The sequence below is a fragment of the Alligator sinensis genome, unplaced genomic scaffold (genome assembly GCF_000455745.1).
Source record: "Alligator sinensis unplaced genomic scaffold, ASM45574v1 scaffold140_1, whole genome shotgun sequence".
Classification (NCBI taxonomy): domain Eukaryota; kingdom Metazoa; phylum Chordata; order Crocodylia; family Alligatoridae; genus Alligator; species Alligator sinensis.
The window spans coordinates 3,821,522-3,837,484 of NW_005841836.1; the positions used below are offsets into that span (position 1 = coordinate 3,821,522).

Genomic DNA, 15,963 nt, shown 5'->3' on the forward strand with positions numbered 1-15,963 from the left:
GGGTGGGGGGGGGGGCGCGGGGCGGTTGCCCGTTCCAGCCAATGGGAGCGCACCGCCGCGGCGTGGACGGGGGAGAAGGGGGAAAAGGGCGGGGCCGGTTCCTAGAAAGCTCGGCAGGGGGCAGCCAGGAGGGGGCGGGGCAGTTTCCAGTGAGACTGGCCCGCCCGCTTTGCAGAAGGCTGCATGCTGAGGGGCTGGTTATGAGGTCCGCACCGTGTCTCTCCGGGTGTGCCACGGATAGCTGCACATGCCACACCACACGTACATGCTACGTGCCCGTGACATGCTATGTATGCCACACACCGTGCTATACGTGCACGTGCCACTCCACACAGACGTGCTATATGCACATGCCACGCTACATATGCCACACACCGTGCTCTGCATGCACATGCCATGCCACATACATGCTACATGCACATGCCGCACCACATATGCCACACACCGTGCTATACATGCATGTGCCACACCACACATACATGCTGCCTGCAGATGCCACGCTACACACGACACTGTGCTATATGTACACATGCCACGCCGCACGTACATGCTACATGCACACACCACACCACATATGCCACACACCGTGCTATACATGCATGTGCCACACCACATGTACAAGCTGTCTGCACATGCCACACTACATATGCCTCACACTGCTATATGTGCACATGCCATGCCACATGTACATGATACATGCACACGCCATGCCACACACATACCACAATGCATCACATGCCACACTGCACGCATTGCACCACATACACATGCAGGCCCCACTCCTGTTATAAGCGTGGCAGTGGCCTGGGGCCTTGGCAAATGTGTCTCTTGAGCCCTCCCCATGCTCTGAACCTGCTTTCAGGGCTGATCCAGAGGCACCTAGGAGCACCTAGGAATAGAGACTAGGAGGAGCATGGCAGTGCCAGGTCTCCCTTCCCTCCCTCAGCATCCCCAGCCTCCCTTCCCTCCCTGTGCTGTGGAGGCTGCCAGCCTGCAACTGGGGAGGGAGGCCCTTGAGAGCAGGAGCGTATCTTATGCCTAATTTTATCTGCTTACACAGCCTGAACAATGGAAAGGGGCAAGGGGCAAGAAAGAGCTGGACCCAGAAGGCTTAGATGGTGTGAAGGGGCTTTTTTCTATTGGAGATGTGGGACAGTCTCCAACCAGGGACATAAGTCTCTGAAGCATCTGGGGAATTGTAGGGCAGAGTTAAGTTGTATGTGGAGGAAAACAAGAAACTCTGCGGGAACAGGCCTAGGCACAGGAAACTTTGATTTCCTGCGGTGCGGGTGTTTTTGTGTCCTGCAAATGTTATCTTGCACACTACGGGGGTCTGTGCAAACAATAACTCCAAGGGAAAAAGAGTATGCCACTGAGATTTTTCCTCCTTTTGTGTTTTAGATTGGAGAGATCTCCTATTGCTATACTACTTAATTTAAGGCTTAAGCAGTTAGAGTCACAATGTGAGAGCATAATTACTCTTGTAACTCTGTTATTAGTATTAAATTGGCATAGAAAACGTTTATTTCAGAAGAAGCAATCAGGACTCATAGTAGAGGTGATCTCTTTTATTAGGCCAACTAGATTTTTGCAAAAAAAATCTTTTTCTTTCTTTTTTTTTTTTTTTTAATATTTTTTGCAAAAATCTAGTTGGCCTAATAAAAGAGATCACCTCTACCATGAGTCCTGATTGCTTTTCCCCTAGCCCAATATGGCTACAACCTGGATACCTTTCAGAAGAAGCACACTTGCTGGCCAACTTGGCAAAGAAGCCAAGGTTGAACTGCATCTGAAATCTGCTTATCCTTGGCCCACCTATATTATAACTGGCACATTACACTGTCCTGTACTTCACCTGTTATAAGCAAATTTACATCCTGTTTGTTTGGTCTCTGAAAATCCAGTGATGTAAATTACTAACTTGAGACGTTTAGACTGGAAAGCTTTGCCTTGTATGAATTTCCGTGTGACTCAGCATTTTTGGAGAAAATGTGTTTTTATTAGACAGCTACGTCAGGCTGTTTACATTGCTTAGATATGGTATTTTTATGCTAAACATATCATGTTAATAAAAAGTCTGCAGTAAAAAAGAAATGGTAACTGTTAGTTGCTTTGGCTTAGATTACTTTCTGGTGAAAAGCTTTTCTTCTTGGCAAGTCAGGATTTTATTAAAAATGAATGTGAACTATTACAGTTCTGAGCTCTTAGTTTTAAATAAACACTAGCAGTCATCCCCATACAGCCTGAATAAGCACTAAATACAAGAAAGGGGAGGTGGAGGGAAGGCGCTTTAGAGAAAACCACTGTTCAAAACAGGTTTCCCCACCCCACTAATTTACTCTTGGTCATTTTAATGTTTATTAGCCAAAGGAATGAAACAACATTTCAGTTAGGGTTGAGACAATAACTTTACTACCCTGAGCAGCTCCGCTGAAATATTTTATGCTCTTGCAAAATAAATACAGTTGTTTTGTTCTAATCCTGTGTTCTATAAATATACAAAGTAGGGAGAGGGTAGAATACAGAAATGTTTTATACTCAGAGTTTGTCTGCAATAGACTTATGTTAATGAATAGTATCTTTATAAAATGGCTCAACATCCTCCTTGTTCCTAAGGAAACAGCTTTATTATAGTTTTAAATAAATGTCAGTCAGGTGGTTGCTTTGTGTATACATTACAGATTTTTCTGAAGATTTCAATGATTGAGCCTGGCTCTGAAACACTTTTTTCTCTCAGAATACTTTCTTATGAACAGGCCAAATAAGGTCATAGCTGATTGTTAGGGGTATGCGAAGTGGGCCCTATTTGATTCAGATTTGGATTTGGCCAGAATCGGGGACAGTGGTTTGATTGGTTGATTCAGATCATTGTCCCCGATTTGATTCAGCCGAATGCAAATCTGAAGATTCGATGCCGATTCAGAGAATCAGCAATTCGGACATAGGCACAGCTTTAAATGTTTTTTCTATGTACCTCCAGGTACTAGGCGCAGCTCGTGATGGGGCGTCCCACACGAGCACAGGGGCCCGCCATGTGCTTGGTAGCAAACCTGGAAGTGGACCGGAAGTACTTCTGGTCCACTTCCATGTCCAATGGGGACAGCCCTGGGGGGCCCCCCCGGCTCAGTGATCAGCTGTGAGGGGACCCCAGGTGCCCCCCGCCAGACCCAGGAGGCACCAGTCGTTGAGCCAGGGTGGGGGTGCAGGGGGACCCCTGCACATTCTACGGCTGACCCAGAAGTAGACTGGAAGTGCTTCTGGTCCACTTCTGGGTCTGCTGCAGAGCACGCTGGAGAGCTCCATGTGCCCCAGCATCACAGCACTCACAAGCCGCCTGCTACTTAGAAGTATGTAGAAAAAACATTCAAAGCTGTCTATGTGCGAATCTCCGAATCAATCTGGAGGGTTCCTATTCGATTCGGAGAAATTAAGGGGTCCTTTGATTTGATTCGGATTCAGAGTGAGCTTCGTCTTGCAAAAGCTTGGGCTATTACCAAACAAATCCTGCTCCTTGCACATCACAATATGATGTAGTTAGATTCCTGTATGTCACTAGAAAATACCTTTTGAAGTTTCAAGTTTTTTTCTCTGTAATGTGCATATCAAACAGAATTATTTTTTATCCAAACAGCCAGAACAGCAGATTCAATCTGGGCTCTGAAACAGTCAAGCCAGGTTCATTCTATTACCAGTGATAAAGATTCTGCAAGTCAAATTATGTCTTTATTTATACTTGTATTATTAGTTTTTGTCATTACCAGTGTCACCAAGTTAATGCTCCTGCTATCCAACCTGGTGCAATGAGGTAGCTGACAGTAACGGCATAAATTCAGGCAAAGTCCAATAAGAATAGAATTCAGTTCACTTTTTTTTCAGCAGTGTAGCTCTGCTGAGCTACTAGGAGGTAAGCAGTATCAAAAAAAAATTTAAATTAAGCAAATTGACTTTCTCTATATACAGTCACTTTTCAGAGTTCAGCATGCACCTGAAAATCCATTTCTTTCAACCTTAGCAATGGATTATTTTGGCATCCTAATGGAAGAGAATACTGCTGTATCATTAGATAATGTGAGATATGGGGCAGTCAGAACTACAGCAGAGAGAAAAACGATACTAAGAGATAAGAAGGCACCAAGCAAGAATAAGAATTACAAGGAGTAGGAGAGCCTAACAGTGCAGCAAAAGTTATTTTTATTCCATGCAATTCAATGAGAATTCATGACAAGGTCCAGGGTGTGATGGCAGTACTGGGCTTATTTAGTTTGCAGAAGAGAAGACTGCAATTTAATAGCAACCTTCAACTACCTATTTGTCCAATCACTGATCACGGGCTCTAAGGCCCACCTGACTAACTAGTAGCCCCTTTTCACGGAGGCTAATGGATGAATGGAACAACTGATTTTGTGGGACAACTAAGGAAAAAACAGGATAGGAGAGATATGGGAGTCAAAGGGTCAAAATAAGTTCTCCAGAGGGGGACACCAAGCAGAGCCCCCCAGGCCACTCTCACTGGTCCTCAAAGTTATCCAAGGAGCCAGTGGATGCCACTCATTGGTGTTCTGTCTGGAAACATGCACAGACAAGTGAGAGGAAAGCAGCCCTGCAGTCCCTGGGCACCTTCCTGGTCAGAGCCTCCTTCCTGGTTATATACAGGGCCCACTTGGCCAGAGCCAGGAGGAAGGTGACCAGGAGGTCCTGGGACTTGATGAGGTCATGGATGGTGTGCTCAAAAATAAAAAGGTGAGGGATGAAGTTCAACCAGAACCTCAGGAGGAGGTTCTGGAGGTGGAGGTGGAGATGGAGGGGCCTTCAACTACCTGAAGGTGGGTTCCAAAGTCTGGAGCCAGACTGTTCTCAGTGGTGGCAGATGACAGAACAAGGAGCAATGGGCTCAAGTTGCAGCAAGGGAAGCTGAGGTTAGATATCAGGAAGAGCTTTCTCACTAGGAGGGTAGTAAAACACTGGAACAGGTTACCTAGAGAGGTGGTGGAATCTCCATCCTTGGAGGTTTTTAAGACCTAGGTAGACAAAGCCCTGGCTGAGATGATATAGCTGAGGGTGGTCCTGCTTTGAGCAGGGCGTTGGACTAGATGACTTCCTGAGGTCTCTGTCAACCCTCATTTTCTATGATTCAATGATAAGTTACAAAGGTTTACATGTCATAATACTATCCAAGGGCCATTTGCAGAGAGAAGACAATTAGTTGTCAAGGTGCCAAAAAAGACAGTTACAGGGACAAATTAAACTGTTTGGACAGAGTAAGTTAATCTTGGTTAAAAACAAACCTTACAGCTTTATGTTAAATTCACCTATTGCAGTAAAATAAGAACCAACACAAACCTTTGAAGAAAACTGAAAATGAACTTTTGCAAAAGTTAACATAGTTTCTCTCTTATTACTCATTTCATTTTGCACAATCTCTATGTTTCTCGGCTATGGATGAGCAATGCGTACAAGAGCTGTATGAAATCAATTCAACATATTTGTTATGGCAAGGTTTCTGGAAAAACTGTGTAGGCTCAAAAGGTTTCAATTACTTGGATAACTATACAAAGCTGGGATTTTTCCTTGGGATTGGAGTATTTTTTAATGTTTGTCTGTCATTACTTATTGCAGGCCAGATTTTATCACCTTCAGTCATGGTGAGTAGTCTCAGCAGAGACCAAGAAAGAAACTGTTTCCTACATGTGGTGATGGTAGAAAATGGGTGTTTGCTGTCCAGTGAGGGACAGATGCAATATTATTGGATACAAATGAGTAATCTGGCCTTTTGCAAATCTTGGAACAAGACTCTGGTCTGAAGCTAGCACCAATTGTATTGATGTCAAACTGGATAATGGTTTGAAAGAATGAAAGGGAAAGTAAATAAACATAAGATTATGTACATCCATTAACCTATTTCAAGAATATCAAACTCACCATATGAAAATACAATATTAGAGCACTCTCCTTCCTCTACCAGAAGTTTATTCTGCCACTGAAAAAAAGAGGGCATATTCTACTGCCTCCAGTCCATAAAGGAGTACACTTCATTTGGAGCAAAGCATGTTGGGTATTATATCCCCAAGCAAGCATAAGGCAAGCATCTTAAAGTTCCACTTCATGTACATCAATAAACTTACAGGTCTCCTAGTGCTTATTTTTTATTTCTTAGCACTTCTTTAAGGTGCCTAACTTATAGCCGTGTTGGGGTTTAGCATGCATCTAACGGGCATATTTCGCTGCAGCTCTCCCTAACAGTCCTTCTGAGAGTCTAGATACACCAAAAATGTAAATATCTGTACAGACAGCAGTAGTAAACCAACTAGTTTTCAGACTGTGCCACCAAAAGGAATGCTAAATTCCCTAATAAGGATTGCTAAATGCTAATACAACTTGGTCAAAATAGAGAGGAACAAGGAATTACACCTTCTGTAGTCCATTAGCAGCAATGTCTTGAAGGATCTCTACACAGACTTTTTGCTTTTTGATATGAAATACCAAGTTGGTAAGATGCCACAAAAGAACTCTTGCCTTATGTAATAGTTAGCACTTTAGTTCCTGAAATAGGACAAATGATAGATTGGTTAATTGTTTGGACACTCCCTACAGAGATGGAATTATTACATCACCAGGCCCCACACCTAAACCAGCTGACAAGCTGATTTGATTACAGCTGTGCTGATGCACTTCCCAGAGCTGTCTGTGGAGCTTCCTGTCAGTCTGGTTTGCATGCAATTCACACACCATGGATTTTTCAACCATTTTGTATTCACATAGCTGAAATCCTGTGTTCTCAAAATTGCAACCTCCAGCTGGCTCTAAATTCATTGACTTCCTTCCCTCTCTTCTCCCTCCTTCTCGTCAACACTACCACTGCTTCCCTTGCTGCCTGGCATCTCTCTCATATTAGTGATGATGTAATAATAGATAGCAAATAAAGAGCTTCAGTTTGGTTAGGGATGGGTCATGCTGTTCTGCCTTCTCCTCAGAGTAAAAGGAACACATGCCCCAATAGCATAATGGGATGAACTAGGCTTCTCTGCATCTGTAGCAGGAGGCAGGTCTAATGATGCCTGCTGCTGCTCACCAGTCTGCTGCCTAGGGCCATATTCTAAGCTACCCACTATAGCTTAGAATATAAGATAGCATAAAATATGACATCACTGGTACAAGCTGCTAAAAAAAAAAGCAGTGACAACATGATAATTGCTTCCTTAGGACTTCGCATCCCACGGCTGGCTGCAGTGCCAATGTGTGGTATGGCTGTGTGCCATATCCCCTGGAAACACACAACCCTGGTGTTCCCAGGTGCCTTGAGGAACACAAGCAGGACCAGAACTGGACTTGCCACTCTTGGAGGCTGCTTGCTTCCATCCTCAACATGTCATGGAACACAGGCAGAAGAAAAGATGCATAGAATATTCTCAGCCACAACCAGCTGGGAACAATGGTAATCCTCCTGTATATCAAGTCCACCAAGATTTTATTACCCTTGCTCATCAGTTTACCATCTTTCCCCATTCTGGTGGGAAACATTGTAGTAGAGCTCTTCCTGGGACACTTATGTTCCCTCTCATTTTCAAGTTCTCACTAGGTACCCTCCTCCTCAAACTGAGAGCAGCATCCTCTGGACCTGTTCCAGAGGTGCACAGTTCTTTGACCAATATCTGGTTGTTGGCTATATTTCTTAAATTGAAATCAGATTGCTAGACAACAATTCATGGCTGAGACCACAACAAGCTTTTAAGTAGTTACCTCCCATTGCTGCTGCTGCACGTAGGAACAATGGTGGGAACAAGGCACCCTGCATTGGCCTAGCTCTGCCCCCTGATAGAGAGTTTAACAGTTGATTTGAATGGGAGAAGGGTTAGCCCAATGCAGAGGTCCCCAGATTGTTATTAACAGTGGAGCTGTGTTTTGGGGATATAGCCTACGGGGAGATAAGAGTCAGCTGATGCAGTAGCAGAAATGACAGTCCAGTTTCACATAACCTCTGGTTTAAAACAAATGTGTGTGAACCACCTTTAAATGGTTGCATGTGGGTGACCCTCTCAGCTGCTACCCAGGTTTTCCCAATCCTACCGTTTTCTTTTCAGGCTCAGAAAATGCCTCTTAAAAGGGAAGAGGCTTTAAGGACACAGAGCTAGGTTCTCATCTGTCATAAATCAGTGTAGTTCCATTGGCGTCAAGAGAGCTACATCCATTTACACCAACTGGGAATTTAGCCTATAATATGAACCATAACAGCACCTAAAGATGTCAGTGGCTTATGACTCCTGCCAGGGACATAAATATTGTCTTTTGCAACCTTGACCTACATCATGTAACTGGGGCAAAAGAAATAAAGAGCAATTTTATCCAAGTACTCTTCCATATCGGTGTAACTCCTTGTTATATTATACCCAACAAAGCAATATACATGCTTTTTTTGACCTGTGTCAGGGAATTTGACTGATTAACAGGGTACATGGATATAAAAGAGCTAACGTTATTTGAAAAATCTGATTTTCATCCCTATTATTATGAGGAAGTAAGACATTTCAGCTACAATTTATGAGGAAGTAAGCTGATGCAGACATACAAACGCATAAACTTCTCAGAAATGACAACACAGCATAGCTGCTTTGCACAGCATAGACATTTTGCAATATCAAATATGCTTGTAAGCAAGTTGTGACCCCAGCTAAATCCAACAGTTCTTGTCAATACTTATAAATGGAACTGCTGGAAAGTTTTAATTTTACATTTACCAAACTTTTTTTAAAATTATAATATAGAACAAACACTAGGAAATTCAAGATCAATGGCAAGAAGGACCAACTCTACAGTGGAACAATGCTTATCATTTTAATGACATCAATAGAAACCAGTTTATCAACCTGATCATGTAATATCAGGTTAGACACACCAGATACAGACAGGCTTTTAGAATATTACAGTCTGTTAGAACATCAGCTGGTTCTCACACAAATCCAGAATAACAATGGGGAAAAAAGCATGCAAAATAAAGCAATACCTTGAAAAATGCCGTTTTCAAATTATATAGAGAACAGTGTCAAAAGAGTACTGAAATGCATATCATGACATACAGAGGTAAAACTATTTCATCCATGAAACTCTACTTAAAATTTTTAAACACAGAGGGCCATAGAAACCAGACAGTGCTGACCTGAGCTAGCTATTAAGGGCACGCTCTACGTCATTGGGTTGTCAAGAACACCTTTTTCTATGACAGGAGAATCTAAAGCAAGCCCTGAATCTATGCCACTGTGCTCAGTATTATGTACTGAAAGGGTCAAGGTGTGGACTGGATAATTTCCAAACCGGAGTGCAAGAGCAGTACAGAGATAAAGCTGCAGATGAGTCACAGTGAGGCGCAGAAGGGATTGACCAAAATGTGATGGTCACAGTTGTGTCTTGCTAGCAGCACAGAAAGTGAAATTACAGGCCGAGCAGCCCCTGAGATTCAGGGGGCCCTGGTCCTTCCTTACACTGTGGCAGTGCCCCCCAGGAGTGCTGCTAATGGGCTGGGCGCTGCCCCAGCTCGGGGTCAGGGAAGAGTTGGATCAGGCTGGGTGCTGCCTCCAAGCCAGGGCTGTGGGCAAGTGCCAGCTCTGCCAATAAAAAAGGATCAGGCCCCTTGCCATAATCTGACAGAAAAATTGAAACAGTTTAGTCCTCAGGGTTTTAGTCTATGACCAATTGTTTTAATTTAGGGGTCATAAAATAAAACCCTGAGCACTAAACCCCCATCACATGTACAAGCACTCTTTTTGATTCCTACTCAGTTCCTGGTTGATGCATAATGATCAGTGCTTCCTGCTGTGGTACTGAGATAAAAAGGATATTGTTTTCTTTTTTGAAAGCTTCATAATAGCAGTGGGGAGCAGTCCAATTAAAATATTAAAATTAGAAAAAATATTAACATTAACATGCAAAAAACCCCAAAAAACAAACCACCACAAAAATAAGCAGTAGGATTGACTACAATTAAAAATCAAAGTGCAGGAACTTTACTGACTTTATCCGTTGGGTATTGTTCATAATCAACCAATTATTTCCTGTTTTCCTTTGTTTACTCCAGTTTGGCTTGTAATATGCTCAAAACTAGGATTATATTTTTAAATGTTGTAGATATCTAAATAGAGCATCAAAATGTTTTCCGTTAAATAACTTTACATAAAACAACTTTTTCATCTGAAGATATATACAAGAATTGCTTTCTGAACAGCTAAAAAAACATTTTTATAAAACATTCTCTCAAGTCTTGCAATTGCAAGTGCAGAACTGAGTGAAGTTCAAGCCAGGAGTCATAACAATTGCACAATTCATTATTCTTCCTTTTTATATGTAAAAAAAAAAAACAATTACAAGCAACATGAGCTTTTGAAATATGGAGCCAAATTCCCTGTGAATGTGCACTGCTGTATCCTCACTAAATTAATGATGCTGTACCAATTTAAGCCAGCAAAGAGTCTAGCCTAAGGAAATTTCCATTGACAAAAAAATTATGTTAAGATGAAGGCTAAAACACAACCCTTCCCTCCTCCACAGAAAATGCTTGGTTACATTTCCAGCAGCAATTTTAATTCCTCTTTGCACGCTGGTGTTAGGGTCAGGTTAAGATTACAGTTGGAGTCTGTCCATTCTCCACACCCAGAGAAAATGAACTTTCTCCCAACTAACTCCACTCTCTACTACTGTATGTCTTACAGAAACAAAGGAAGAACACTATGCCAACTAAAAGCTTCACAGTGCCCTGCCTGCAATATACACATCCTATTCTTCTCTAGGAGACAAAAGAGAAATGAAAACTTTATGAATTTAATTAGATGGCAATGGTGAAAGGCACCCTGTTTCTTCTGCCAGTCTCTACCAAGAACAAGCATATGACCATCTCATGCACCTAGAAATGAGAATGTTCTTTTCACATTTCCACATGTGAAATGAACAGGTGTACCATCAGGCCAATGACTTCTTGTCTCCCTACCTTCTCTCAAGCCCACTGTGCTGGTATACGCTGAAAGTTCATGCCTTCCAAAAATCCTCCTCATAGTAACCATGGATGAGTACTATGTTGCCTTGCAGAATAGTTTCTCTACTTCCTGCAGGGTATGTGGGTTGTTAAGCCTCCACAGCAAAAGTGAAATACTCTGTTGTCATGTCTGTTTGCCAAGGGCAGGAAATAGGCTTATGGTACTATCATCTACAGGGACCTTTCTGGTATTAAGCATATTGAATTTCATGACCACAACTTTGCATTAAGAACTTCTTTCACTATAAGCTCAGGTATCTCAGGGACATCCTTAACATATGGTCTGACTCATGGCTATTCAAAGTTCATTAGCCAGCTATTTTTAAACAGTAATGAATAGGTATAGTAATTACTTCAGCTGTACTGTATCATATCTCAGGGCTTCATCCTGCAACCCCTATCTGCATGTATAATCCTTGTTTACAACAGGATTGTTCTCATGTCTAAAGATTGCTCTCACAAATAAAATCTCTTTACGTCAGTTATGTTATCTACTGAGGACCAGCAATACAAGTACTCTTTTAATTAACTACTTGCTTGCTTAAGGCCTGTTCCACAAGCCATTGAAATTGCTGGGAAGATATCCATCAACCTCAAAAGGCAGTAAATATATATGCTTTTGTTAATAGCTCATCACATCCCTGCAGCTTGGAAAGGTTATTTTATGGCCATATGTTGGTTGTATGTTCCACCTGGTAGTGGTACCCATTTCTGGACCTGCCAAGCAAAGCTTTGGAGAGCTACAGAGATGTTTTTCTGGCTAGTGTATGTTTGCTACCCCCAGTCAGTCTTGTTTTACTGAACATTTACTTATGACTGAATTTCTTTAACTCTCCTGCAACAATATTTTTCTTCTGCTCCATATGTTTGCCACTTTTTCCTATCAAGGCCAAGTATATCCAGGCCTGTCTCTCAAGCCACAAAAATAAACATTCACAGAGCAAATTCTAGATGCTACACACACACCTCTGAAACACAAAATTGTTTATATAACTTCCAGTCCTGGTTAGTATTAACACTATGGCATAGATGCTGCAGACGGATGAATTAACTCTGCCCTTTAGGGCTTGTCTCTAGCCAGTTGCAGACAAGCTCAAGGACAATGGGACTAAGCATACCCCACCCATGCCCAGCCCACCCAAGTCCACTGATGCATGCCAGAGCTGGAAGTTCACAAGTGAGGTTGCTCTGAACTCATCCATTAGACCTGTTCTTGATATCTCAACCTTCAGTAGATCTGGAACCAGGCAGTGAATGAGAATGAATCTGGAGCAGTCTCACTGGGGAGCTTTGGCTTCTTCAAGTCATGTGACAGCTTCAGTTCACCTGACACCAATCCAAGAGGAGTTGTTTCAAAGCAGGACAAAAAGTCCCATATCATGGAGTTTTCAGGGACACCAGGACACAGCCACACAATGTGGGAACATCATGGAAAACTGAGGGCGGTCGGTAACTTTTCCATATATCGCAAGCAAGATCTTAGGGTGATTTCTAAGAAGTGTGTATCCATTCCCATGTGCCAAGGGCTAGGAGAGCTCTGGAGGCTGCATGCACAAAGAAAGCACTGAGGAGGAGAAAGAGCTTCTCCATGGACCCAAGGTATCCGATAACATGATTAACCTCATTCAAACCAATGAAACTCCTTGGGCATTTTACGTTGAACACCTGCTTTCATGCTTTGCTGAATCTGGGTCTTTATTTTGAGCAACAACCCCATCTTTCTCAGGAATAATGCTGATAAATTCCAGAGGGAGTCACACCTGGCCATCCAAGCAGGTTTTATTTGTTTATGTACTTATATTCTTTACTTACAATCACCTGCTCTTCCTAATAGCCTTAAACTGAACTGATGCAAGGGATTTGAAGGAACAGAAATTCAAATGGAGTATCTATGTATCAAGCCCTGGTCTGTTCTGTCTCATATTATTTTTAAATGGGATTATCAAAAATCAGTTGAAATAGCTTTCATCCTTTTCTAAAGAAACCTTGGTGCTTCACTGCTAAAAGGATGGATACGTTTTTAATAAATGGTCAGAAAGATGATGAGCATAATGGTTTGTTATTAGAGCAGGGAAAACTATTCCCAGCAAACGATTTGTGTGATGAATTCATGCCAACATTTTAAATCAGGAGTTTGTTATTCAGAGGTATCTGATGACTAGCTAGTGCAAACATGCTATAGCCCTTGGATTAACTGTGAAAGATTGAGAGTGACTATTTATATCTCAGTGTTTGCTGGTCAGGCCTTGCTATTGATCACATGTGTAACAACAAGATAAGGTATTTAATATCAAGAGAATGTTTCTTCCTTTAATACATATTTTTGCAAAACTGTTGAATGTCAGGGATTAAGATATTTAATTAATTTCAGCCAAAGCAACAGCATCCAGTAAGCTTCCTAAACACAGCAAGATACCATGGCAACACCTGCTTTATGCAGGATTGCTCAACAGGAGTTGAATGTGATCAACTATTTCACAACACGGTGAAATAAAAATCCTTTCCTTTTTTGTGGAGATTAGTCCTGCAGAGTCGTACATGAGTTGCATTACTAAGAGGCACATAGTGTGGCAATTTCTTCTGCTACTTCAACTCAGTTCTTCAAGTTTCCTCCTTCACTTTTCTGGCAGAAGTAAAATATCACTATTCAAAACAGTACTTAAAGCCTACACCATCCAGGAGGAGAAGTATTCGAAAAGGGAGAGAGAGAATCTGACAAAACAACAAGGTGTAGAGTAAACCAGTTCTCCAGTTCAATGTAGCATCTTGTACTGATCATATGGTGCAAAGTGGTCATGTTCTATCTTGTAGATGGCCAGTAGGAATTCCCCCTTGCACAGGAGAACTCTTAACTGGGGTTTTAATCCTGTGGAGGCAGCATGTTGTACCACCTGCCTCCTCTCCTATCTTCAGCATGTAGGGCATACCCATATGTCACCCTATGATGACGTAACGACATGCTATATCACCGTATGGTGCACTATGGTGATGTAGTGACCATGCATGTCTACATGTGATCACCAGCTACATCGCCATATTGGCACACTCCCTGGGTGTAGCATGCAGCTATGGTGACATAGCGGTGAAATCTACCCGTGTGTCATGTGCACGGTGCAGTATCCTTCCATACTGCGCGGTGTTTTAGTACTTCCAGGAAGGTTAAGTTATTGGATGATGGAATTCAAGCGGCATTGTTTGTGCCGATTGAATTCCATCATCCAATAGCTCAACCTTCTGGAGCCAGTAGAGTTATTCTACCTTGACCTAGAAGGTGTTTAGAAGGGTTTGATTAGAGTTGAGCCACAGTTTGTGGGGTACTGAATTATTTCAAAATGGTTGCTGTTTTTTGGTTGCTCAGTAGGCTCTGATTTATAATCTTCAATCAAAACTCCCACTGAAGATGGGCCCAGATTCGGCTCATACATTTTTGTGTGTAGAACAGAGGAACTATGTATGCCCTGCTCATCCTCCCTGAGCCTTCTCTCTCTTGGATCAAGCTGTCTCATTTTCGTTCCTGCATACCCCTCCTCTTGTATCCTCCTCCATATTTCTGCCACCTGGATAATACTCTCTAGCTGTGGCTGCTAGATCTAGCTCCTTTGTCAGCCCCCACCCCTAATAAGACATTTGAGTTCCATTTCTCATTCTGCTGCCTATTTTTGTCCCATATTTTCTTTGCCCTTTGTATTGCTCGTTTCTCGTGAGATCTCCACCATCCACCCCTTGTCGCAACCAGATCATCAGTCAGTTACCAACACTTGTCTCTATAGTCTATGGATCCTATCACATGACCACATCTTTTGGTCACTCTCCCCTTCTTAGGCAGAGTTTGGCCAATGGCCATATATTGAAAAGGCTCTGGACTCAATCCTTTTGGCCAGTCAGAGTGTTCATATCCTTGACAAGGAGCCTGGGAATTGAACAATCCAGAGGAAATGTGTGATGATTAAGACAGTGTTGAAGTGTGTTACCCGAATTCTTGTTCTAAGTCTATCCCAAAAACGTAGTTAGTCCACCAAGAGATACCACCAACAAGAATTCTTGCCTGTCATGATTAATTAAACCTTTTAATGTTCTACTGCCTTAGTACTTCTGTTCCTATCAGTCAACTACTATGTCCTGATTCATCACTAAGGCTTAAAGCAGATATAAGAATATAAGAATTTCCATTTACTAGGTCAAAACCTAGGTCCATCTGGCCCAGTATCCTGTGTCACACAGTGGCAGAGAGCAGACACTGAAATGGGAGAGTGACCTGAATATGACCAGGGTTTTTATCCCCGCCCAGCATTTAAGGTCTAGGAAGTTCTAATTCAGAAGCTGCATCCCTAACTCTCATGATCAATACCTACTGATGCCCCCTTCCTCCCAAGAATTTGTTCAATCCCTTTTTGAATCTGTCTAAACTTCCACAACATCTGGTGGCAATGAGTTCCACACAGACAACAGTAATCTCAGGCCAACTGCTGACTGTCCAGGGTTTTGACTCGAATTAAAACAGGGGGAGGGGAGGAAGAAAAGCTTGAATGGCAATTATCTCAAGATAGCCTTGATTGTTTGGGGTGGGGGGCAAAGTGTTAAATCAGATGCTTCACAGGTATTTAAACCAGAACAATGAGTATGTCTGAAGGGGGGTGTATACACAAGTAGGGAGGCTGCTCCAATACACTGTGATTCCAGTGTCAGAGCAGACTTACTAGATGCCTACTGTTTCTTTCTTCCACATACAGTTTCTCAGGCAGGAGAGCTCTCTGGAGGGCTCAGGGGAAGCAAGGAGATTCTCCTGTGGAGGCAGCTTGCTTCCTTTCTGTGTGGGCCTGGAGAGATCTGCAGAAGGATGGCCCCTTCTATGCATGGATCCAAGGAGCCTGATCTGGACTAGAACAGTAGGTAGGTGATCTGATCACACACTTCTACCCCCCAGTCTGTGGTTCCACACAAGTTTC

The 15,963-nt window shown here is 42.5% G+C and overlaps 1 protein-coding gene across 1 annotated transcript in view; it reads right to left on the reverse strand.

Annotated features, from left to right (window-relative positions):
• Positions 1-15,963, reverse strand: part of GPCPD1 (glycerophosphocholine phosphodiesterase 1) — a 122,853-nt gene that overhangs the window by 71,854 nt on the left and 35,036 nt on the right. The window lies entirely within an intron of this gene.